Source organism: Sander lucioperca, chromosome 3 (genome assembly GCF_008315115.2).
Source record: "Sander lucioperca isolate FBNREF2018 chromosome 3, SLUC_FBN_1.2, whole genome shotgun sequence".
Classification (NCBI taxonomy): Eukaryota; Metazoa; Chordata; class Actinopteri; order Perciformes; family Percidae; genus Sander; species Sander lucioperca.
Window position 1 is genome coordinate 13314009 of NC_050175.1, and position 24462 is coordinate 13338470.

General features: G+C 39.1%; 1 long non-coding RNA gene across 1 annotated transcript; it reads left to right on the plus strand.

Moving 5' to 3' along the window:
• The first annotated feature begins 6263 nt into the window (after positions 1 to 6263).
• Positions 6264 to 24137, plus strand: LOC116037622. The gene is made up of 3 exons (XR_004101905.1): positions 6264 to 6277; positions 16686 to 16689; positions 24040 to 24137. It is a non-coding gene; the product is annotated as an uncharacterized LOC116037622 (long non-coding RNA).
• Positions 24138 to 24462: the final 325 nt, after the last annotated feature.

The window sequence follows — 24462 nt, forward strand, 5'->3', positions numbered from 1 at the left end:
GCCTCAACCGTGACCCCTTTGATGACTCATTCTGGACCAGATACTGCAGTCTCCAATCCACTCAAGCATTTGGCAGAGGAGTCAGAGATACTTTCAGTAGGCAGAGTTGGAAAGAAATACCAACTACTGGCCAAATGCTGGTAAACGCAGTTAAAAATTGAGTCTATGATGTTTTTAATTAAAACACTTCAGATGGATCATGGATTTGATGTTTAGATTAATTATGGATTTTTTGGGTTTGTGGTATCTAGTGCTGTCCTGCTTGATAAAACACTGCTCTGTCCAATAAGTAGTGCTGCTACTTGACAGAGGCAACCACTGCCATACACAGGTAGAGCAAGAGGAGACATTGAGAAGGTTTACATGCACACCAATATTCCACTATTATTCCGAATATGACAATATATAAATCGACCGGAGTTTAAAATGCCAAAACAAAGGAAGCCCAAGGCAACGGATATCTAAATGAGTGAAATCCGGCGTATATCCCCGCGGCAATGGAGCAATCCCGGAAGTGGAACGTCAAGGATATAGCCAACAGTTTGCAAGCCTGCAGACCCGATAAGAAGGAGAAACACAACTACTTATGTATTATATTATTTTATAATATAATATATATACATAATATATTATAGTATTGTATTATGCAAATTATGTGCATGTACGTAGCCTAGAAATCTAGACGCACTTTAGTGGCGCAGCCAGGGTCAGTCTAGCAACTCTCCGTTGGCTTGCGAGCTGGAAAAACCAAACTCTGGCCGGGCCAATCATATAGAGTCGGTGGGCGCGCTTATGGCTGCTGGCGAACAGCGGTCTTTCGAATCGGTTTGGGCGTGACTCTGGAAGACTTGGAGTTAACCTTTTCTTTGAGAAAAGAACAAAGAACGGCACTAAAGTCAATTCTTAAAAAAGGAAGATGTGTTTGGAGTTTTGCCGAACGACAAAAGTTTAATCTATCAACTAGCTCCACTACCTTCTTCGTTGCTCTGGTTGGTTGTAGCGCTATCCTATTGGGTGTGGGGGGAATTTGACAGACAACTGTTTATCCCGCCCCTTGGATTGAGCCCTGCCAATGGTGAGTTCCCAGACCCAACATCTTGATGTGGGTCTGGCTTGTCAGGCAAGCATGTACGTGTAAACGTAATCATTGTGGAGGAGGATGACACGCAACCTGTGGATTATGTGTGCCGACTACTGTCTTTGTCTTACCCATGTGCTGAGGGGCTAAAGAGAAAATAGCGGATAGAGGTTCAATTCCACCTGCGGCTGATCATCATGAATCTGGTAATAGGCTGATTCTGAGTTTCTCCATCAAGTCCATCAAGTCGTTACTGTACGCCATCAAGTCTGTTTGTTTAGGCTCTTGAGAATTAAAGCTTGCTGTGATGCAAAATGGAGTCAGGAGTGGAGACAATGAAGGAGTCACCTGATCTGCTGACACATCAACAGCCCCAAAGGAATATCCATAATTAGCTTGAAGAAATGCTCTAAAAGCATTTTAATTAAATCAAAACAAAGATTCCACACAGGGATCTCCAATCTGCAAAGTAATAAATGGAGCTACTGTATAAGCTCACACACTCACACACACACACACACACACACACACACACACAGAACACGCATACATAATTTTGATTATGTTAGGTACACGTTTTGTTGATTTCTATAAAGATTCTCAGTCAGTTCATAGAATAGGTAGGTAAAGCTTTAGTGCGGAACTTTTTGATAGTAATGAATGTCCGTTACATTCAAGCCATTGCCAAATGAGTTGTTACAAAGCTAATTAAGACTATCAGCTCCACACAACTCTCTCTGTATTTCTCAGTATGGCTATGTTCAGGAGAGATTTTCCTGCGCTGGTCAAGCAAGGCTTGTATCATGTGGACGCGCCGACAGTTTTGTTGTCATTACTTAGAAATACTCATGGGGCGGCAGAATCTACGTACTATAGCTTTAAAAACTTATTTTGCAAAAAACTCGTAAACTCATAAATGTTTTTCATTTTTTAACATGTATTTAATGTGTTAAAGTGTGAAGTGTGATCATCCTCATCCTCTATCAGTCAACAGGATATTGCATTTAGATTTTGTTTTCTTTCAGTCTGACTCATTTTGAAATGATTCATGTAAAAATCTGGTGTATTTTAAAAGCTGAAGGAAGCTCATGCAGCTTGCCTTGATATACTTGGGTTTGTCCTTGTTTCCTCTAAATACTACAACAGAGGTGGCGAGTACAGATCTGGCATTATCCATAGAGTCACAATGGCCACATTTATGGAAAATATACCAGGTTAAAATATACTTTTCCTTTAAGGTCGGAGAACCCTGGTTCAGCATTGTTTAGATACATGTCATAAATCAATCGACTTATACAGGTGCAGGTCAAAATGCACCAGCTACACCTGTATTAAAGACTCTATTGTCAATGGTCAATGGGTCAAACACTGGGGAAATCTAAGGGCTAAATTTGGGACTGTCAGAGCCTATTTCTGCTCACTGAGCACATCTACTCACACTCATCGACATATCTACGCTTTCTCCTGGAACAGGCTTTCCTTTGTCCTCAAACAGTCATACATAAAACCACACAAACAAATATGCACATGTACACATACACACTAACACAACAGGACCCTGAAGTGCGGCTTTCCCATTGCCCCTGCCCACATAAAGTCGCATGTCAGCTCTGATTATCAGCACTGTTCGCTGCTTGCTTCAGGAGCTTCTATTTAAGATCTGTTTTTCCTCTTTGCAAGTGAGCACACAAACACAGGCTTTGCTTAGACTTGTCATTTTAATATTATCTGCTGAAATCTGTCCATATATCTGCGCCATAATAAATGCACTGCTGTGTCCACACACTTGGCCTGCAAGTGTCTGTTGAGTGTGCAGCTTCTGTGGTAATTTAAATGTGTCAACATAATGCATGCTTGGTTTTCCACCCATTTTTTAAGGTGTATTGTGTAAAATTCAGAGACTCACCATTTGTCACACCAGCAAAGTATGCTATCTTTATATGCTTCTGAACAGATAATAACTAATTGTTCTGTGTTGAGATAGCAAATGTGCCACTCTTTGAACAGCAAAAGAAAATGTTCCTTATTATTGATCTGATAAAGTACCTGTTTGTTCTACTACGCATCAACTGCAGTAATGAGACCCAGCAGTAAGGCAGGAGCAGACCGAGAAACCGAGACAGGCGTAAAGACACAGCGAGAGATAAAACAGCATGTGGCAGGAAGAGTGTATAAATGTGAAAGCAGTGACAAATGCACTTCATTTCTCTCCGGCACATCCCATGTTGCAGATAGTTCTCTGAGACAGGTACATGTGACAGTGGAGAAACAAACAGAGTAAGAGAGAGAGAGTCACACGGACAAGCTGAGTCCCAAAGGGGAGAAAGAGGAAGATAAAGAGCAAGAGTAAGATCTACAGAGAGAGAGAGAGAGAGAGAGAGAGAGAGAGAGAGAGAGAGAGAGAGAAATGGGTGAGCGCTGTGTGATTCATGGGGACTTTTACTGCTTCAGAAAGGTGTCACCTCCCATCACAGTCTAGAATCAGCTTGGTGTAGCACATACAGCAGCAGGTAATACTGCCTCCTCCTCACTTTATCTCGCCTTCTTCCTCTTTCACTCTCTCATCTGTCATCCTCTCCCTCTCAGAAATGCAGAAACACACACAAAAAATAGAAGACTGAATTTAACAGAGAGATCCCGTAAGTAAGACAACCTCAAAGATTGAGACCTGAAAAGCACCCCCTCCTGCTGTGTTCTCAAAGGAAAGACCATGAAGTGACAATAAAAAAAATAGCACTGACTGATGATTATAGAATAAACAAAGGCAGTGTGTGTAGCCGGTGCATCAAAAGTCAAGGACGAAGATTTAACCCTTTATTAAAAGAAATTGCCTTAAGGGCGAATTCAAAGGAATTCCAATTACTTTCACTGAGTGACAATATTGTACAACCCAACAATGGTGCACACCTCCATTGTTGACAATAATAGTTGAGAGATTCTAAGACATTGTTCAACTTTAATATACTGTACATATCTCTGGCCCAGCAAAATGAGGTTCTAGCCCTTAATGATAAAATCAATCCGGCTCTGGGCCTTAAGGGCAACAAACACACTGGCAGTGACATTTACCACAAGCTTATTGACCAGGAACAAAGTCACTCTCCACATTGAACTAGGCATGGGCTGGTTACTAGTCTCAAGGTATACCGCGGTTTGGGGCGACCTCTAGCTCACCCAGTAAAGGTAGTTACACACCAACCAGACAGCCGACCGTCGGCAGAAAAGGCAGTCGGACTGATCAGTCGGGTCCCCGAGGTCCAAAAAGTGCATACATATTGTACTAAAATAGTTCACCGAAACGTGTTTCTGAAAACATTTTAAGCGAGAAATAGGCCATGCAGTTGTTGAATCTGTCTTCATTTCAGATCGACAAAGGTTAGTTTAAAAGATTTTCGTCAGATTTTGAGCGGCTCATCCGTTCGCCATTTCCGGGTGAGTCCCGACTGCCCTGTCTCCGACTGAACATGTCGGGTCGGCCAAAATGAAGGCCGACGGCTCCTTGGACGGACGACGGCACGGAACACACGGAACAGACTCGAGTCACCGACCTCGCCAGACGGTCCGACGGCCGATAATTGGCTCTGTGTGTCAGCACCCTAAGAGCGTGTGCCCCAGAGTCCTTTGCAGCGGTGCGGGTTTGAGTCTGAACTGCTGTGTGTCACCCACCATCTCTCTCCCACCTTTCCTGTCTATCCACTGTGACTATCTAATAAAGGGAAAAAGCCCCAAAAAATAATCTTAAAAAAAAGGTATTCAGCGGTTTGAAAAAGGAAAAACATTTCCGTCATACCATTCCTAAGGTATGAGCTGTTTTTTATGAGTGGTCAAGGAGAGAAACTGCAGTTTAGTAATCCCTCTCCCTGCCAGTGTGCAGTGTGTTTAAAAATAAAATACATTGTGTTCAATGGAGAGAAAAAAAGGTTTTTTTAACCATACATTTAAAAAAATATATATACATTTTAAAGCTGTAATTGCAATACCGTGAAACCATGATATTTTTCCTGAAGGTTATCATACCATGCCTAAATTGGACCGGCCCGTGCACCCTTACCTTGGCCGTCCATTTCCTTATTATGAATGGCCATTATGCGATAAAGCATAACTTTTAAAAACATAATGATGCTTCCCAGCTCCTTAGGTCATCTGACCAAAGACTTTTAGGTGCCCTAGCATTTACACTGAAGACTAAAGGGACAACGCTTTTTCAATCAAATACCTCTTTAAAATAATCAAAACTAATCTTTTTTTTTTACTTTTACTGGAGTACATCTATTTAGCTTTGCTTTTACATCTACTGGAGTATAACTTGATTGATTTGTATCTAACTTACTAATACTGTGTAGATTTTTTAAGCTTTATTGGCCAGGTTTGCAGTACAACACTCACTTAACATATAAAGAATAAAAACAGAAATGATAGTAAGAAATATAAAAATGCTGTTAAGTGTACAGTATAACAATACAACACTATTTTGTAAACATAGCCATACTGAGAAATTCAGAGAGAGTTTTGTGGAGTTGATAGGGTTAATTAGCTTTCTATCAACTCATTTTACGTTTACACGTTTATTTATATAAAATAGTCACACACTATAGCTTAAATTTTTCTTTATTTCATTTTCACAATGTATGCTTCCCGTTTTCTTTCTACATTTATGGCCAGCATATTCTAAACACGGTCATAGAAAAGAGAAAAGGCTGTTCATTTCCAACACAGAATAAATAATAAACATTACAGTACTATGTGTGAATTCTCCTCCACACGGTTGCTGTTGTTTGTGGCTGCAGAGTTTCTTTAGGCTATATCTTTCACAGAGCGGTTAGGACCCAGAGAAATTAAAAGGCGTTAAATTACAACCTATCAACACTTATTAAATGATTACTCCTAAACCCTCGATGGTGTTTTAAGCCCCCAACGTCTCCTTCCAGGCAGCGCTGCGACTGTTGACTTCAAGGCACCTAACCCTAACCCTAACCCTAACCATTGCCTAATCCTAGTGCCTTCCAGGCAGCGCTGCCTGGAAGGAGACGTTGGGGGCTTAAAACATTGATAAACCTCTACTAAAGGGACTCTTTTTATCATGTTTATTGTACAGTGAGTTTATAGTTAAAGTTAAAGGACTGTCACTCATTTATTAGTTTCAATCAGAAACATATGCACAATAAGGTGCAGATTTTGTATCTCCAGAAATTTCTATTTGTTTTTGCAGTTTACCACCTTCCGTATGCTAATGCTGTTAGATGCTAACACTGTGTAACTGAGAAATATTTAGTCGTGATTCACTTTAACTGACGAGATAGTCTTGACAAACTTTCCTTCTCATTAAATATTTTGAATCGTTTTTAATCAACCTTGAAAATTACAGCAATTTATATTAGAGGCAGGTTTGTGAAAGAAATGTTGCGCCTCATTTCCTTCCATGTCTTTGACTGGGGGGGACACACATTGTTTATAATACATCAGAGTCCTGGGAGAGTATCACTTCAATCAATCAGAGGGTAAAGTCGAGCTTTATTATCAATGTTTTGTTAATGTTGCTTTGACCAAGGAAGATTTGTGACCTGTTAATAGGCAGAAAGTCAACATTTACACAGAACTCTATTTCTTTACCGTTCATTTTTCTATCATTACCTTTTAAGTATCACAGGAAGTCTGTACTTTTTACCTCTGTAGTGATTTTACATGTTTAAGGGTCTTTATTTACAGGAGTTTTATCTTTAGGTGTCATATTTTTGCAACACCTATGTGACCCTGGAACTGTAGTCGGCAGTGTTACAAGTAGCACTAATGTAAATGCTTATAGTCCTCTACTCCTAGAAATGGCACAGGAAAAGGCATTGCATTGATTATGTGAGTTCATGGTTTTACTGCCACAATAATTCATTAATTAATTACCTACAGCTCTTAATCGAACCAGTGCACTTTGGAAAAGTAATTTACTGACAAAGGAGGAGCAGTTTAAAAAGCAGACAATTCCCCTGAATGTTTCACCGCAGATTTAAGCAGGTAACAACCTGCAGAGCATATTGCATATTATTTTTATCATTTGCTACTACTTTCATTTAATTTTTTAATTATCCAAATGTATTTTCCTTCAGAGTGAGTGTGACCTTCAAAAAGCAGATGGTGGGACCTTTTTTTCCATTTATATGCAAGAAAGTATTTTACTATTATTCCTTAATTACATAGAGTATGTAAGAATCATCAAACTAAACTGTTCAAATGAAATGGGCCTGTGCCAGTTATATACAGTAGTAGGGGTGGGCGATATGACCTAAAATTTGTATCACGGTTAAGAAACATTCTTCATCCTACAACAAATAAAATCAATGATGGTGGCTTCACTGGATAAAGTGTTACTGTAACTGCTGATATTACAACAGTCTGATTTGCAGGCTCTAGCTTTCTTTTAATTCTCCCTATCATCCTAAACAGACTGAAATCTTCACTTACACAACACATCTATCTTAACTTGACATCAGAATCCTAGTATTTACAGGAGTTGCATTGAGATGCTGTCAAGATAGGGATACAAACAAGTATAAATATCCAAAAGAGATTTGAGTCTGACTTCTCTATATGGGAAATGTTTCCAAACCATACAGCACTGCACTGTAGGGTGTTTACGCATGTCCTGAAATTCACTAATGTCCTATTTAAATGTAATTTCTATTTTTTTTCTATTTAGATGTCAGGTAAATGTCACTGCTCTACTGTGTGTGTGAGGTGGATTATATTTTGTCATATATTACATTATGTTAGATTAGATCAGATACAATAAGATTAGCTGAAAACATAATTATCTCCATGACCTTAATGATCTCCATTGGGACGTTGCAGCAAAGATTATGATTAGTGCTGTTCTGACTGTATGTACAGTACAGTAGGTGCAGAGCAAAGACAGAATAAATCGAGTGTGTGTGTGTGTGTGTGTGTTTGTGTGTGTTTGGGTCGGGCATACACACTTGACATTTATGTCAGACTGAGAGATACCTAACTCATGTTCAATGGTTAATCATATGTGTGAAAAGCAAGATGTGGTGTGTGTCAACAAAGAAAAGGTTAACCTCCCCAACTGACTAACAGAAACAGGACAGAAACAGATGGATCACTACAGAGAGAGAGAGAGTGTGTGTGTGTGTGTGTGTGTGTGTGTGTGTGTGTGTGTGTGTGTGTGTGTGTGTGTGTGTGTGTGTGTGTTTATGCACACACACACACACACACACACACACACAGAAAACAAAACACAAATAACCTGGGGCTACGCATTTATTCCTGTTCCAACTATTTGTGACAAGGCTGAAGTGAGCCTTTTAATCAGGAGACCTCTCGTTGCTTAAAGGCATACAGTGAATAGTCTATTGCAATACATTTTGCTTGGGCATGCAGCAAACCTAAATCAAAACAAGGGTATGGCTTTGTAAATACAGTACAATCCTATGTGACTCAGGTTTGGAGATAATAAATCAAAAGCAGACGTTCGTATAAAAGATCAACAAATAGGTTGTAAATATATAACTGTGAGACATAAGAATAATAATTCATAGGATGCAATTATTTCATTTTCAGAGAAGATCACTTCATTTTTGTCACAGTTATGTTATTACAGTATTCCACTTTTAGGACGCATAATTTCATTGTTGTTACATTGTAAACATGTTTCTCAAGTGGTGCTGGTCAGTGTAAAGAATATATAGCTAGTGGTGTAACTTGTTTTTGTTAGTTAATCATGCGGTAGTCTATATTGACGATTCATTTAGGGGATTGCTCCGGTGCCGCCAGAAGATCCGCCAGATGTCCCTCATTTTCGACTGGATGTCCCTCACCTTCCGCTTTCTTTGTGTTGGCATTCTAAACTCCGGTCGATTTATGAGGACTATGGTTAACTGCTCATCAGATCTCTGTAGGGTAAATCCAGACAGCTAGCTAGACTATCAGTCCAATCTGAGTTTTCTGTTGTACGACTAAAACAAGTTCAGTCAGGACCACTGTCAAAATAGATTAATTCATCTGCGATTTGTATTTGGCGGTATGGCTCTGTTCTGGGGCCTCCCCACACTTCTACGTGCATATGTGGACAGCATATAGGAGAGCACACCTCCCTGCCCTTCCATGTGCATACATGGAAAGCCTTAAGCGGGGAGAGCAGCAGTGCAGGATCCCCATAGGGTACAGAACAGAGCAGCATCAATGACGGACACGACATTGATTAAGTCAGACAACACAAATTTAAAAGGAGGAGCTGGGGTCGAGGTGGGTTGCAAGCGTTAGCAGAGATGCAGCAAGGTAGGCTGGGAAAAACAGTTTAAATAGAGCGCGCTATTTGGAAATCCAATCAAAAGAGGGAATCAGCTGAGCCATCAGCTAGTGTGCTGGCTTAGGAACTATCAGCTATGAGCTGAGATAACAGCCGAGCTTGATTCAGTGACCTGCCAGAACTTACGCTATGCTTAATTTTTAAACGAGCACATGTTCCACCATAACAAGGTACCGTTGTTGCATCTAGCGCTTAGCACTACCCAAGGCGATTGTGAATGGTTTAAAGGATCGCCAATAAACCAATGCATGTTTTTCTCCTATTCCGGAATGCTTTGTGGACTAGCCAGACCTTCCTCCGCAGCGCTGTGGAGAGGTCTGGCAATGCGAGACTAATCGTGCGGTGATCTGTTGGTAATGCCTAGGGGATCCGGTAGGTGGGATAGTACCACTCTCTTGCCAACCTCGCCTCCCCCCACTATTTCCCCAGTTTATTTAGGGCACAATATAACCAGGTGAAAAAAAAACATGTAGCAGATAAAATAAATAAACTCCTGTAAACAAATTCTCTTTCCAGCTGTTCACACACATTTTGGACAGCAAGAAAGGATGTAGTTTTACCTTCTCTCTGAAAAGTACCTCACAGTATAAATGTTGGTGGTCTATTAGTCACGCATTTCTTTTAACGGGAAAATAGGTGCTGCTCCTGCTCACAGTGAAAGTTATGGTTAGATAATACTCTTTTGTGAAGGGAATATACTGTATTCTGAATACTGCCAAAAAGTTGCTTAGTTATTTTCTCACTGATAGAAATATGAGGGACCCTGAGGGTCGAAACACAACATTTCAGAAAACACAACAGGAATTCCAGAAAACACAACTACATTTGAGAAAACAACCTGACATTTCACAAAATACACATACAACGCATTGAGCTGAAAGACTCTATAAAGCCTCTCAGTGGATTCACTTGATTTTCTCTTTCTCTCTTTAGCAGAGGGGCTGAAGGTTTCTCAGACAAGGATGAATTCTGTGAAACGGAAACGGAAAATGTTTGTGAAGGCTGGCCTGTTTTGTCAGTACATCGTTTATCTCATCGCGTGCACTGAAAATTAAGTAATATGTTTACACATACGTATAAGGCAATATGTGGTCAAGGTTACAGGGATTAGCATTTTTTAAACTGTATTAATAATTTCACTTTAACTTTTTTAAAATTCATTCACAAAAAATAGGACAGAACAAGAAACCAAGGCAAAGCGCACAGTGGTTCTTCCAAATCCCTGCGCTGCAAGGAAAGAAATACGGACTCAGCAGGTGCCTGTGCTCTATCGGATTTATTTGGAGAGACATCGTCTCAGCCCAAAAGGCAGGGCTCTCCTGTGTCCCTGCAGGATCAGGCTGAGGATAAGGTCAATAAATACAAACAGGCAGAGCCATTGGGCCCTAGTGGGGATCCAGTCAGCTGGTGGAGAAAGCATCAAGCTGTTTTTGCTTATTTAACTTGAAATATACTCTGCAATACAGGTCCAAATGTAACAACAGAGAGAGTGTAGAAGACATAATGTATTGCTCTAACTTTCTGCCTAAATTGTACAAGTTCATTATAAAAACACCTACTGGCTGTCGCAATACAAAACTTCTTTTATTCCAAAATCAGTCATCTGACTAATTGATGCAAATTTTATAAAAAAAAACATTGTAAAAAATAACCAGTGTAAAATATCCCCCATCTTCAATCTTCCAAAAATGCAGTCTAAGCACCACCGCCATCATTTATTGTACATGATCATCATCGACTCCCATCATCACAGTATAGGCAAGGTAATTTTAACTACGATATAAATACAAGAGTTCTACACACAAATACGCATCATAATCAGACCCAGCAGTGTGATGAGGAGTGTGAGACATAGCTGCTTCCTGAGCCTCCAGTGTGTCAGGAGTGGGAGGGAGTTTACAGTTTACAAAGGCAATACCTTGTGCTGTTATGCACCCAGCACCCGGCCTGTACTATAAGCACCCTGGCCTGGGAAAACGCCCCGAGCAGTGGTGGGCAGAATGAAGCAGACAGGGCAATATTGCCCTCTGGTGGATAAGGAGGACAGCGTTTCAATTGAATCACAACTGTGGTCTTTTGTAACACAATCTCTTGCCGATTCTGGTCACGGTCAGCATAATAAATACTTGGGACTATTCTCTTGCCTTCCAAAGATGCCATTGCTTATACAAACCACATTGTTTACAGAGTACAGAGCTGGTTTAGTAGTATATTTCATGCTAAATTTGAAAACATTTGTGTATCCATATTATAAATAAATGAATGTATTAATCAGTAAATATGCCATAGAATGTGATATAGATAGCAAGATTATGATTGAGGTGATTGAATATTTGAATAGCTTTCTAGTGATGCTACTATTGCTTCTTCATGCTGATTTGAATTTCATAAATTATTGATTAACCTTGTATGTTGTGATGGTTTCCAGGGATTAAAGGACCCAAATGCAGGGAGAGGCAGGCAGGCAGGAGAAGGGTTGAGCTTGAGGATTTATTGATTGAACAAAAAACAGCAGCACAGAGGCTGGAAAAACTCAGGGAAAAAACTCACAGGAAAAAACTTACAAAACAACGCAGGGAAGAATCAAAAGCAAAGGCACCAGGCTTAGACACACTGACAAGGAACGAACAGACAGGGAGGAAACACAAACGGATGCAAAACGATCTGACAAGAGACAAGGGAAACACAAGGACTAAATACACTAGGTAATGAGGTAACGAGGGGCAGGTGACACAGCAGGTGAAACACATTAGGAGAGACAGGGTAATCAACAAAGGCGGGAAAACACAGGAAATAAAACTAGACAAGACAAGACAAAAAAACAGGACTATCAAAATAAAACAGGAAACAGAAATATACACAGGGAACATAAATATACACAGTCCAGAATACACAAAACAGGATAAATCTACACAACAGAACAGAAATATACCAAATAAATATACAAGACAGGAAACAGCAACAGAAAAATACAGTCAACAGAAATGTCCATAACCGTAAAAGTATTTATGTATTATACATACATGTATTATCATGTACATAACATCATAAATTGCTACAATTTGCCACGATCACAGTTCCTCTAACCCATCCTAAAGGGAATGACATGGCAACAGTAAGAAGAAATGAAAGAATTAAAAAAAGGATGTCCAGATTTGCTTCACTATTGCTTGTTTTTCTCTCTATCCTGTGCCTCACATTGCACTTACACCATCATCGACAGACCTGTTGTAATGCAGCTTCTTCGCATCATCATTAGCAAGCATTCTTTCCCACCCCCGGCTCTCAGTGCGTGATTACAATGGTTCTTTCTTTCACATTCCTATAAAGGCATACCACTGAGCTGGTAAACCCAACCTATCCCAATTCTAGCAGATAAACACAATCTGTGGCACATTTTATATTTACATTTATGATAATTGCCCAGAGCAGTTTGCAAAAAGAAAGCAGCTCATGGAGACAAAAACACAGGACATACCTCATGATGCACGTGTTCCTTTAATTACAGAAAAATCTTTGGAAACTGTTAATCGTTGCAATCCAATTCAATTTCAAATTATGAAAAGACATGAAAAAAGAATGTAGTACTGAAACACTTGCAAGTACATTTGCAGTTCAAATACAGCAGCAGACAGAACATCTCTTCATGACCAGTATTACTGTTGGTCATTATATCCAGCGGAGAGAGTGCTTGGTTCTGCAGTATAATAACCAGTGTTGCACTTTCCTTTGAGCTCCTCCAGCAATTACGCAAATGCTACTGCAGCAAGGCCAACGCTTCTGAGGCAAACATACAGTAACTTCAAATATAATAGTAATAATAATAATAATAATAATTTGTTTATTTAATATAGCACCTTTTACAGACACGATAACAGTAAAATGAACAAGCAAATAACAATGGCAAAAAAATTAATACAAGACCACCACTTGTAGCAAACATAAACCTAAAACATAGCAAATGTCCCCCTTTTATTTTTCTCATTAGTACAGTAGAGTGGTTACTGTAAATGGTTAATGACACCGTCCTCAGAGGCATTTACCTAGAGATCTAGTGACTGGGGATAGAGGGGGGTTCAATATCTTTAGCAGCTTACCCTGCACTCTGATCTCCCTGGTTGGGAGTGATAAGGTTTTTTTCCCCTTAGGGTATCACTGCAGTACCACATTATTATTCATTATAAAAAAAAGCAGTCATGATATTTAGAATTCAGCCATTACTCATAATACGCTCTACACTTGCCAAAACCCCAACAAAACAAATATCAACTGTTGTCTGGATACGCCATTCTGAACGTATTATTTTACTGTTTTGCTGTGTTTCCTCATGATAACCGTAGGTGGCACTAACATACTGCTTACTGCTGTTTGTTGCTTAGTGTACTTCCTCGTATATGGTAACTTGCATGTTGCTATAAACACTGAAACTCAGGAGCTGCTGAGTAAAACCTTTTTCATACCAGCAGCAGAGGTCTGAGTGGCTTGACAATTACTAATACCAGTCATTTTTAAGTCAGATGCCAGGGTATCTATCCTGGAGCAAACTATCAACTTGTTAATTTACCAGTTTTGCCCTGAACAATCATTTGCAGGCTAGACCAACCCTAAAAATAGCAAATAACCCAAAATGATCTTTGTCTTTTGAGTTTTACAAGAAAACCTACACTCACAGCCCAATATACTGAATAACAATTGTCATAGCATAAACAGATCATCAACTAAAATGCTTTGTTCTCTGCAATATTTTGCATACTTCTTCTTTTTGTAATGAGATCTATAGACATAGGCCTAGATTAATCAATCCTGTGCAAGAGCAGAGTAAAGTTAAAAGGTAAACCGTGGCTATACACACTGCAGGCGTACAGTTGCATTTACATTCTAATCTCATATACGCTGACATTTGCACAAGAAATTAATCATGCATGCAGAGAGCCATGTATATTCACAAAACCATCAGGGATCCATTCCCAGGGAGTCCTCAACATACAGGCAAGGTGCACACTTGAAGACAAGGCAGTCTCAGGCAAGATAATTACACACACACAGACTCACACACACACACACACACACACACACACACACACACACACACACACACACACACACACACACACACACACACACACACACACACACACACACACAGTCAATTACTCAAGTGCACTTTGTGTCAGTGCCTATGAGGCAAAGAAAAAATGTTTAACATAGACATTCACTGCATTACTAAATGTCTAGATTGTGATCATGTTATTTAGGCCTTTAACACCCTACAATTAGTATGATAAATAACAGCAGCAACTGTGGATATGTTTTATGTTATACATTAATCCAGAATTGTATTTTATTTATAAATTACAGTATCACACTTTTTTCAGGTGGGGCTTTTTTTACATTCAGTGTCCTGAAAAATAAGATAAGGTAAGATATGATAAGATAATATAAGATGAGATGAGATGACATGAGATAAGATAAGATAAACCTTTATTGATCCCAGTGGGGAAAGCTAAGATTTAGACATATGAGACAAAATAACAAAACAAATATGCAATTTGCATCTCAGTGGAGTAAGAAATGGAGCTATAAAGATAAGGGTTGGATTGAGATCAGAAATTAGGTGTTCGGTTGATTTGCACATATTCTGGTGAATGCAAGAGTGAAAAAACCCACTGCTTCCTGTAAAAACCTTTTCACTTAAAACTTGCAATTGACATGCAATTGCATTAGAATTTAAAGTGCTTGAATCAAGTATAATGTCTGACATTACTGAAATACGGAAATATCAGCAGGCTTTGTTAGTTATAGCTAACTGATATCTTAGCTTTGAAAACACAGGACAGGTTTTTTCAGACTTACTGTAAGAGCGCTTCCAGCACTTAGCTGTCCTACATGAACTCGAAATGCACTGCCCTGGCAGATAAATCAGCTAAAATAAAAGTTACAATAGTTAACGCAGTAGGTCTATAGCCTACATTTTTATAATCGGCTATTAACAGGCATCTTGACAAGTAGGAGTGCAACTTACATGATAAAAAAAAAATCAGAAGGACCTGAGGGAGGGAGGCACCTCCAGCAGCACACTCCTGCTGAGGCTGGCATTTAATTAAAAGAGAGAGAGCATGTTCTGCTCTTCAACTAAAAAGTCACTTACTTTTCAAAAAGGGCATATAGCCTATATGTGAGTCAGTACATATTCGTTTTACTCATCTGCTTTAGTACTGCTTTAAAGGTTTCTTACTCTTGAGGTCAGGGTACCAGGTAGAGTCGCTTGTTTTTGCGTTATCGTATCCTTTCTTGGGACATTTAAGCCTTTTAACTGTCATTGTTTCTTTATACATATTAATTGTGAGTATTGTGAAAATTGAACTGAATTGAGTGCATCAATGCACCAGACAGAACAGTGCACGACTAATGATGCAAACTCCTGCATACTCACATACATGAAACACTATAGCAGACATTTGTATGGCTTAGTAATACATCCGCTGATGTTTTTTGCATGTTTGCTGAAAGATACAGAGAAACAAGAGAACGTTTTTATGGAAGTCAAGGGAAGTTATGTATTATATACCTGAGTTATGTCATTTGTAAATATCATTGAGTTATACAAATGTTTTGTTTTTGTCAGAGGGGATTTGGGTTTTTTAAGTTTCTCCCAGTGTGTGATCATGGACACACCTCTAAAACAGCTGGAGATCATCATGTGATCATGATTTGTATTGTAGTTGTATTATAGCACTATGCACTTTATGCATGTCACTTTACTATGACGTGTCTTGAGAAAGGTCCCTGGTACCGAAACGTCGACAAATAAACCAAATGCAGACGTGAAAAGTGTGTGCGGGGAATTTTATTTTCTTTCTTTTTGAAACGGCTTAGTAATACCTTCATAAATTATAGTGTCTCTCTTTACTATAGTACTAATACCGTACAGTAGATGTTTGATGACGCCTCAAAATCCATGTCATCAGAAAATCTGTTTCCCCAACAGAGACAATTTCTCTCTCACAAACACTCTCTCTCTCTCTCTCTCTCTCTCTCACACACACACACACACACACACACACACACACACACACACACACACACACTCTTTCTCTCTCTCTCTCTCTCTCTCTTTCTCTCTCTCTCACACACATACACTCTCTCTCTCGCTCTCTCTCTCTCTCACTCTCTCTCTCTCTTTCTCGCTCTCTCTCTCTCTCTCTCTGATGGGGGTCCATTCACGACTGTACTTAGAGCTGTCCACGTGTGATTGGATCACTTAGGACATATTTTAAAATCGGGTGAAAGCAGGGTATCTCTCTCTCTCTCTCTCTCTCTCTCTCTCTCTCTCTCTCTCTCTCTCTCTCTCTCTCTCTCTCTCTCTCTCTCTCTCTTGTTGATGCCATTGTGCAGTCTGGCCACTAAGTGTAGCTGTAAGTCCACAGCTGAGTCAAACAGCAGCAAGGTAAAAGGCATGTATTCTGAAACTTACATTAAAGCCAAAGTTATCATCAGGGACACTTTGGGTCAGTGCAGTGCTGTGGTACAGAAATATGTTTCACAAAATATAATCATGAGCTGTTACAAAATGATTCAGTCATTTCTCAGTGCTACTCCTACTTTATATTCACACATCGACACATCTGTGAAACAAAATCAATGAGTCTTACGGAGTCGCTGAGCAGCTCCGCCACATTAGATGGGGGATAAATGCCTTCAGGGATGTAGTGCACCAAACATTTGAGGGGGCACAGTTTCACTCAAACCTGTCCATAAGGAATATCAAATACTGTAAACATAGACAATAAAGCAAAATGTGGGATTTGTAATTTGGATGCACTATTTGGATATTTCTGAACAAAAGACAGAATATGAAGATCAAGAAAATCTTGGAAAGAATATTAAATATTTGAGGCAGTTTGATTTTGCATGACATGAGTAAATTATTGCTAAAATGCACCTTAATGGCCTGTCTTAAAAGAAGGGAAACAGTATACAGCATACAGTATCTCAGTCCGTCCTCCTGGTCTTTTTAGTTAAAAAGGGATTCAAACCAGCAATTTTAGGTGACTAGATAACCTCCACAACCTGAAGAAAAACGATCATTAGTGAGTGTTGTGCTTTGACAATAGACTGTAAGTTGAGCATATTGTGGGCAGCTCACTGCAGAAGGAAAAAAGACCATTGCATTCGATTGTCCTGTGTGTTCTCATGTCTGTAGACACAATTATTCAACAAGCACTCGTAAGAAGGATCTTATTTTCTGCATGCAGTTATTTGTATATCTGTGACAAGAGAGGCAATACAGTACGAATTCAAGGCACACTGCTTTGTCATGCAAAAACTGTAAACGCCTTAATTCACATGGCTACATGATTTTAAAAAAAACAAGACAAAACATGTCAACTTCCAGCAAAGTAAGAAGAATTCAGATTTTCTTATGAATGATTTCTAATTTCTTAGTTTAATTCCATGTGTTATATTCAAACTGTTTTGTTAGTTCTTTTCTGTGCTGCTGTCACATGTTCAATTTCCCCATCTGGGATTTATAAAGTTGTATCTAAATTGAACCTTCAAATACTGTTACAATATTGGTAGTTTACAGTAATCTACAGTGTAGTGCATCATATCTTTTAGGATGATCATATGTCGTATACTGTATGTGTTTAGTAGACAAAAATCTTAATTTGTTAAGTCAAATAAATGTAATGAAGTAAAAAGTATAATATTGTCCTCTGTATTTAGTGGAGTGTAAGTATACAAGTATTCAATGAATATACTCAAGTAAAGTATCTGGATATTGTAAATTATTGTAAATATGTACTTGGTTACTTTCAACCAGTGTCAAATGCACACCGGTCTTCCTCAGGTTCATGACATTTCTCTATCGTGTTTAATATCTGTGTCTGTACTTTGGGATAATACACTGTTTCAGATGTATGCTGTGCAAAAAGCAAGAATAAGGTCTAGAATTAGACACATACATAGGCTTAAGATGGCATCCTTTTTAAGAGCAGTGAATTACTCTGACACACAGAAAAGGATGAAGAAGGAGGACAAGGGGAGGGAGGACGGAAACACTCTGTTTACTTTGCTTGATCAGACAGCCATATAGTCATTTAGTTGGTTCCTAATTGCTGAGTAATCGTCTGATTGTAACCATTTGCTGCTTGCAATCTGTGTGAGCAAGCAAATACTTTAATCAGGTTAATATCAAACAGTTGCCTGTAAAAACATGACATTTACAACAGAGCGCTATAACGCTGTGTAAGCCAATCAATAAGCACACATGCACTTATGCACACACGCACGCAAACAAGCACAATGCATGATTTAATGTCAGCTTCTCTGCATGGAGCCGAGCCAAACAGCAACACAACACACCCACTAACTCTTCTCTCCCACTCTCCATCTTTTCTTTCTCTGTCTCTTTGTCTGTCTTGTAATTTCCCTAAATGTGAGAAATATTCATATCTAAATGTCAAGTGTGCGAATGAGGTCCAAATTGCCCGATTTATTTATGACGGTAGTTCATTAAAATTATTGTTTTGAAGGAAAGCAATAATTTAATTATTGATTGACCTATTTACAGTTGTGAAACTTTTGGGTTATTATTTTACACGTTACATAATATTACAGAACTCAAAGTAGTTTTTTTTCTAGAGTGATAACCACAAGCCGTAGTGAGTGACCAAGTCAGATGTTTAATTCCTTTTAATTTACTTTATAATTTTTACTTTCTTGCCTTGTAAATCAGTGCGAGTGCGTAGTGAAGTTTGATGTTGAGTGCTCAAACTTTTGGAAAGCAGTGCCATGTAGGATGCTGAATCCCAAAAAAATTAATACAACCAATAATCCTCACTAACAGAAGTGTAGGCTAATTTCTTATTGACATGATGACATATGTATTTGTTTTAAAGATGTAAACACAATGCTGGTGAGCTGTACGGCTACAGTGTCAATTTGTTTTTACAAATATCACATTTTTGTCAGTCAACAATAAGACTGTTTTCAAGATTTAATGAAATTCATTCAAGTAGAGCTCTTGAATCATCTTTTTCCTGAATGAAAGTTTTATTTTCTGCATGCAGTTATTTGTATATGTGTGACAACAAGAGAAGCAATACAACACAAATTCAAGGCACACTGCTTTGTCATGCAAAACAAAAGCCTTAATTCACATGGCTACATGATTAAAAACCAAGACAAAACATGTAAACTTCCAGCAAAGTAAGGGGTTTTCAGATTTCTTATGAATAATTTCTAATTTTTGTTAGATCTATTCTGTGCTGCTGATGTTAAATTTCCCCATCTGGGATTGATAAAGTTCTAAATTCAATGTTCAAATACTGTTACAACATTGGTAGGTAACAGTAATCCACAGTGTAGTGCATCATATTTTTTAAGATGATCATATGTTGTTTGTGTTTTGTACAATCTTAATTTGTTAAGTAATAGCTATCAAATAAATGTAATGAAGTAAAAAGGTATAATTTTCCTCTGCATTTAGTGGAGTGTAAAAGTATAAAGTAAGTAAGTATAAAATGAATATACTCAAGTACCTGGATATTGTAAATTAGTACATGTACTTAGATACTTTTTCATAAACATAGTTCATACGGCTAAATATTCCTTACATCCTACACCTGGAAACTGCCAAGTGCATGTGTTCATTGGCCCCTCATATGTTGGCCGTTGAGCAAATCCACTGGAGACATTTTAGGTTTGATCACTTGCTCAACAGCATCTCAGTGGTAGCTGTGTGTAAGGGGGGAGGATGTTTTTGACCGAGCTTTCTAATCAGTTTTAACCAGCCATTTGTAAGATCGTAAACCACTTGTTTCTTCACCACCAGCCACCTTTTCAACCCCTACATTTCTCCCACCACTAATAAGTGCTAAATACCCTTCTGTTTCAGTATTTCTCTGACTGTATTCAAGCACCACTTTAGTATACTCCAGATATAGCCTATGCTATTACATTATTGACTGACATGGCATTGAGGCTCCCTGGATTATCAATCAATCAATCATGTGTTTCAGTCTGTTTGACAAACAGCAGCTCCTTTCATGTCATTAACTTTCCCTGCTGGTTATTGGATCAGCAAACACACTGTAGTGTGCATATTCCGCTAGAGCACCATCATTAAATCATACACTTAGCCCTCAACCCACGGATGACTCAACCTATCAGGTAAAACGCGGCATTGTAAAGTTCTGTGGGTTTAAATCAGTGCTTTATGGTGGTAAAACATTGGACGTATTGCTTTTCAGTCTGTTTTTCTCCACCTTTATCTTTTGTCTGCCAACAGACTCCTACAGCTGCATAATGGAGCAGTGTTTCTCTGTGGTCAATGGATACAGTACATCTGTTTTCTTTATTTGTTTATTTCCTTCTTTCCTTTTTTGATTGATTGCCTGCTTCTCCCTTCTGTGGCCAGTCTTTGCAAGTTCGGTTTTGAGGTAGGTTACATGAGCTAGCCTTTACTAAGAGTTTATCTTGACTGCACCTTTACTAACTGGAGTAGTGGAGTCTTTAAATTATTCACAGAAAATGTTTTTTTAAAGGGGCTGTTGGGTTATAAAAGTATCTGTAATTGTGATTTTATGATCAATTCACAAAGTGGGGCTTCTTTTTCTTCACTTTCCTATTGATTCTTTTGTCAAAAACAGCCTTAACCAATCTTTGCAGAATGGTGCAGTCTCAGATGCATAATAAAACACACACTTAAAGGCCCTAACACACCAAGTCGACCACCGGCCGTCGGTCCAAGTTGCCGACAGTGAGCGCCCTTGTTTGTGCGGTGTGTCCCGCACCGTCGCCACACGTCAGCCTTTGTCTGCCTTGTTTTGGTTGAACCAGCGACTGCCGTCGGCTAAATAGCCAATTCATCTGATAGGCTGTTCGGCTTGAAAACAAGAGTGAGGAAAGCAAACAAACAACTGTGCGAGGCCTCACAAGGCATCCATTCATCTCATCTGATCAATCCAATACACATAGAGCTGTCAAAACTGGTCAGAAATGACATTTGAATGTGTCCATAAGATGGCAAACGTACAACGAGATATATATATAACTACTTGTGTTGGTATATTTATTTCGTTATAACATGTCTTTTAACAGATCTCTACATATTTACACATTACAAAATAAACTAACGTTAACAAACTATTAGGCTATCCTATACCGTGATATATAATATAATATACAATATAATATATAGCAAGCAAGCTAGCTTACTAGCAATTAGTAAAATATAACAACTTAATGTTTTATTCACACACTCTTGTCACATCGTAGGAAAGCCCATAGACCTTTTTCACGGCAGACATGTTGACATGTCATAGTAGGAAAAGCACCGACTCACTGAAATAGCTTACTGGGACACTTACGGTTATCAATTTCAGCTGTGCTTTTCCTACTATGACAAGTCAAAATGTCTGCTGTGAAAAAGGTCCATTGCTATCGCCACATGAGTGACAATTTTGTTTGGCTAATTTTCTGTAACCAGTGTAGGATAAAGGCATGTTGGGTGGGAGCATAGGCGCCGATTTATGTTTTCCTCAGTGGGCGCTCACGGGCGCACGCCCTTTAAAAAAAAAAGTAGTCAAAAAATGTTTGCAATGTTGCATTTCAGAACCTTAGGAAATGGACAGCGGCCGACATGAACACACACGCCTATTGACTCGATAATAAATCTTTCACCTCAGGACAACGCCACTTCTCACAAATACAGATAGGATTGGAGATGAACACGTAACCGCGATCACCTTCGTGGGAAATTAAGAATCAATTCCACCTGTCTAGTAGCCTAGGCACACTATGACAAACGCTCCACTTAGCACCAAATGCAATGTTTAATTTTAAATGAATGCAGCCTACTGGCAGTCTGGCACTGGGTGTTCAGTGTCAGCGCCTATGGGTGGGAGGGTGTCTTCCCGATGGGTAGGGAAGCAGAGGGGCCGTAGGTTCTGCTCTGTTCTGTTCTGCCACTGCTGATTCAAGCAAACGCTGTTTATTGTGGGTATCATAGCAACGTTTTTATCCGGTTTCCCTTTATGAATGACGAATAGATTACTGACCCCTGCTGGTATGGAGAGTTATTTCCTCTCACGCTGTATGTGGTACTTGGCCATCGGCTGTAGTCTGTGTGGTGTGTTCCAGTGCTAATTTTTGACCTTTTTCTAAACATAACCAAGTAGTTTTTGTGCCTATACCTAACCAACTGCGACCATTTCACAAAGTGTTGAAAACCACAACCATCGGTTTGGTTTGAGGGGGGGCTCAAATTATTGGCAGTTGTTATTTAAAAAGACACTTGTTTGTTACAACAACAAAAAAGAACTGACTTAAATGATGGACCTTTTCAATTATAACATGACTACAGTTAGTAAAAGTATTTTACTTGATCCCCAGGTTCTCAAATGCTCTGTGAACTTGAGCTTTTAAGGTTAGCCCCATACATAAAATTATAACTAATTCACAATGCCATGCACAACACATATACAATATACTGTGCTGTACTTATTATTGAATGAAACATTTGTTTTTAATGAGTTATTAGTCTACTCCAACGTAAAGAAAATGCCTCTGATAAAATAGGCCTACATTACACAATGTAGAATTGTTGCTTGACATTATCAAAATGAAATAAGCAAATGCTTCACCTGCAGCTGGCCTGCTGCCAGTTTTAATCCAGCTCTGCAAAGTTGCAGTTCTTTTAACTGCTTCTTTGAGCTCTGTCGTATTTGTTGTGAATGCATACTTAAGCACACACATTAGGCTATACATTTTTTTTTAATACAAAGTTTATTGCATTTAAAGTGACCATATGTAACTTTTTAATGTTTCTGAAGCTCTGTCATTTTTCATACAATGGTCTTAAATTACCTATAACAGCAAACGAGACTAACAGAAAAAAGAACGCCATTGTTATATAGTTTTTAGTAAGGCCTCTGCCCGGGTTTGATTTTTCCAGCGCCACAGTAACACATTTCGATGGGTCACAGATTTCTTTGCAACACCGGAAAGCCTGTGTTAGTATCCAGCCTTTTATAGCCAGGTAAAGGAAGCAGGAGATTTCTTTACATAGACATAATTGTATTTTAATGTTTTTTTAGAAGTTATCTGTTGTAGTTATGGCTGATACCGGGGCAGGACCATTACAGAAAAGAAGGAAATTAAACGAAGAACAACGAAAAGCTACTGTAAACAATGTCTAATCTAGCACGAGTTAATATTAATATGGTTAACAGCCCAAACCATCTCATCCCTGGGCCTCTCTCTTCGTTACAGAGCGCACAGTTAACGGACGTAACGTAGCTACGTTAGCCTGCTGCTTCTACATAGGCTGTTGTTAGCTTTGGTTGAAAATGTAGCATGATACGTTAATATAAGGCAATGCTGAGTGACGTGATGCAAACATCACAAGCTGAAGCTGCACATTATTCAAAGCTCAAGTGGATTTTTGTTACTATTCACAGGCCATTTGTCATTATCTCCATAACTTCAAAAACTCAAATGAGGGCAGAAGGGTTTTCTGTCTCTTTCATAACTTCTAAACTGTTACTGGCCTGGCGGGTCCGTCTGTGAGAATATAAACAAAGTCACGTGACTGGGGACAGAGGGCATCGCTGAGGGCAAAATAAAAAGTTAATTTTAGCTCTTTCTCCAGAGGGGCAGCTGAGCCAATAAGGGCAAATGGGCTGTTGCCCGGGCAACAACAGCCCGTACCTGTGCAAGTCCCTGTAATATGTTCATGATGACGTAGTATGAAGAGCGACAATGGTAGCAAGTAGTTTTAAAGACCGATAATCCGCAGAAGGATGCAGGTTGGGGTGGTGGATGGGTCAAACAACACAGGTCTTTAACCCAGGAGACCAAGGTTTGTGTCCAGCGTGTCACTTAAACATAGGCTACATTTTGTAACCCCACCCACGATCTTTCCCTAACCTTAAATAAGTGGTTTTACGTTGAAAAATGACACCAAGGGGTCCCGACCCAGAGCGTTAAAAAGTGACGCCAAGGGGCACCTGGGTAGCTCACCTGGTGGGGAGTTCTCGCCGCAGCGGCCGCGGGTTCAGTT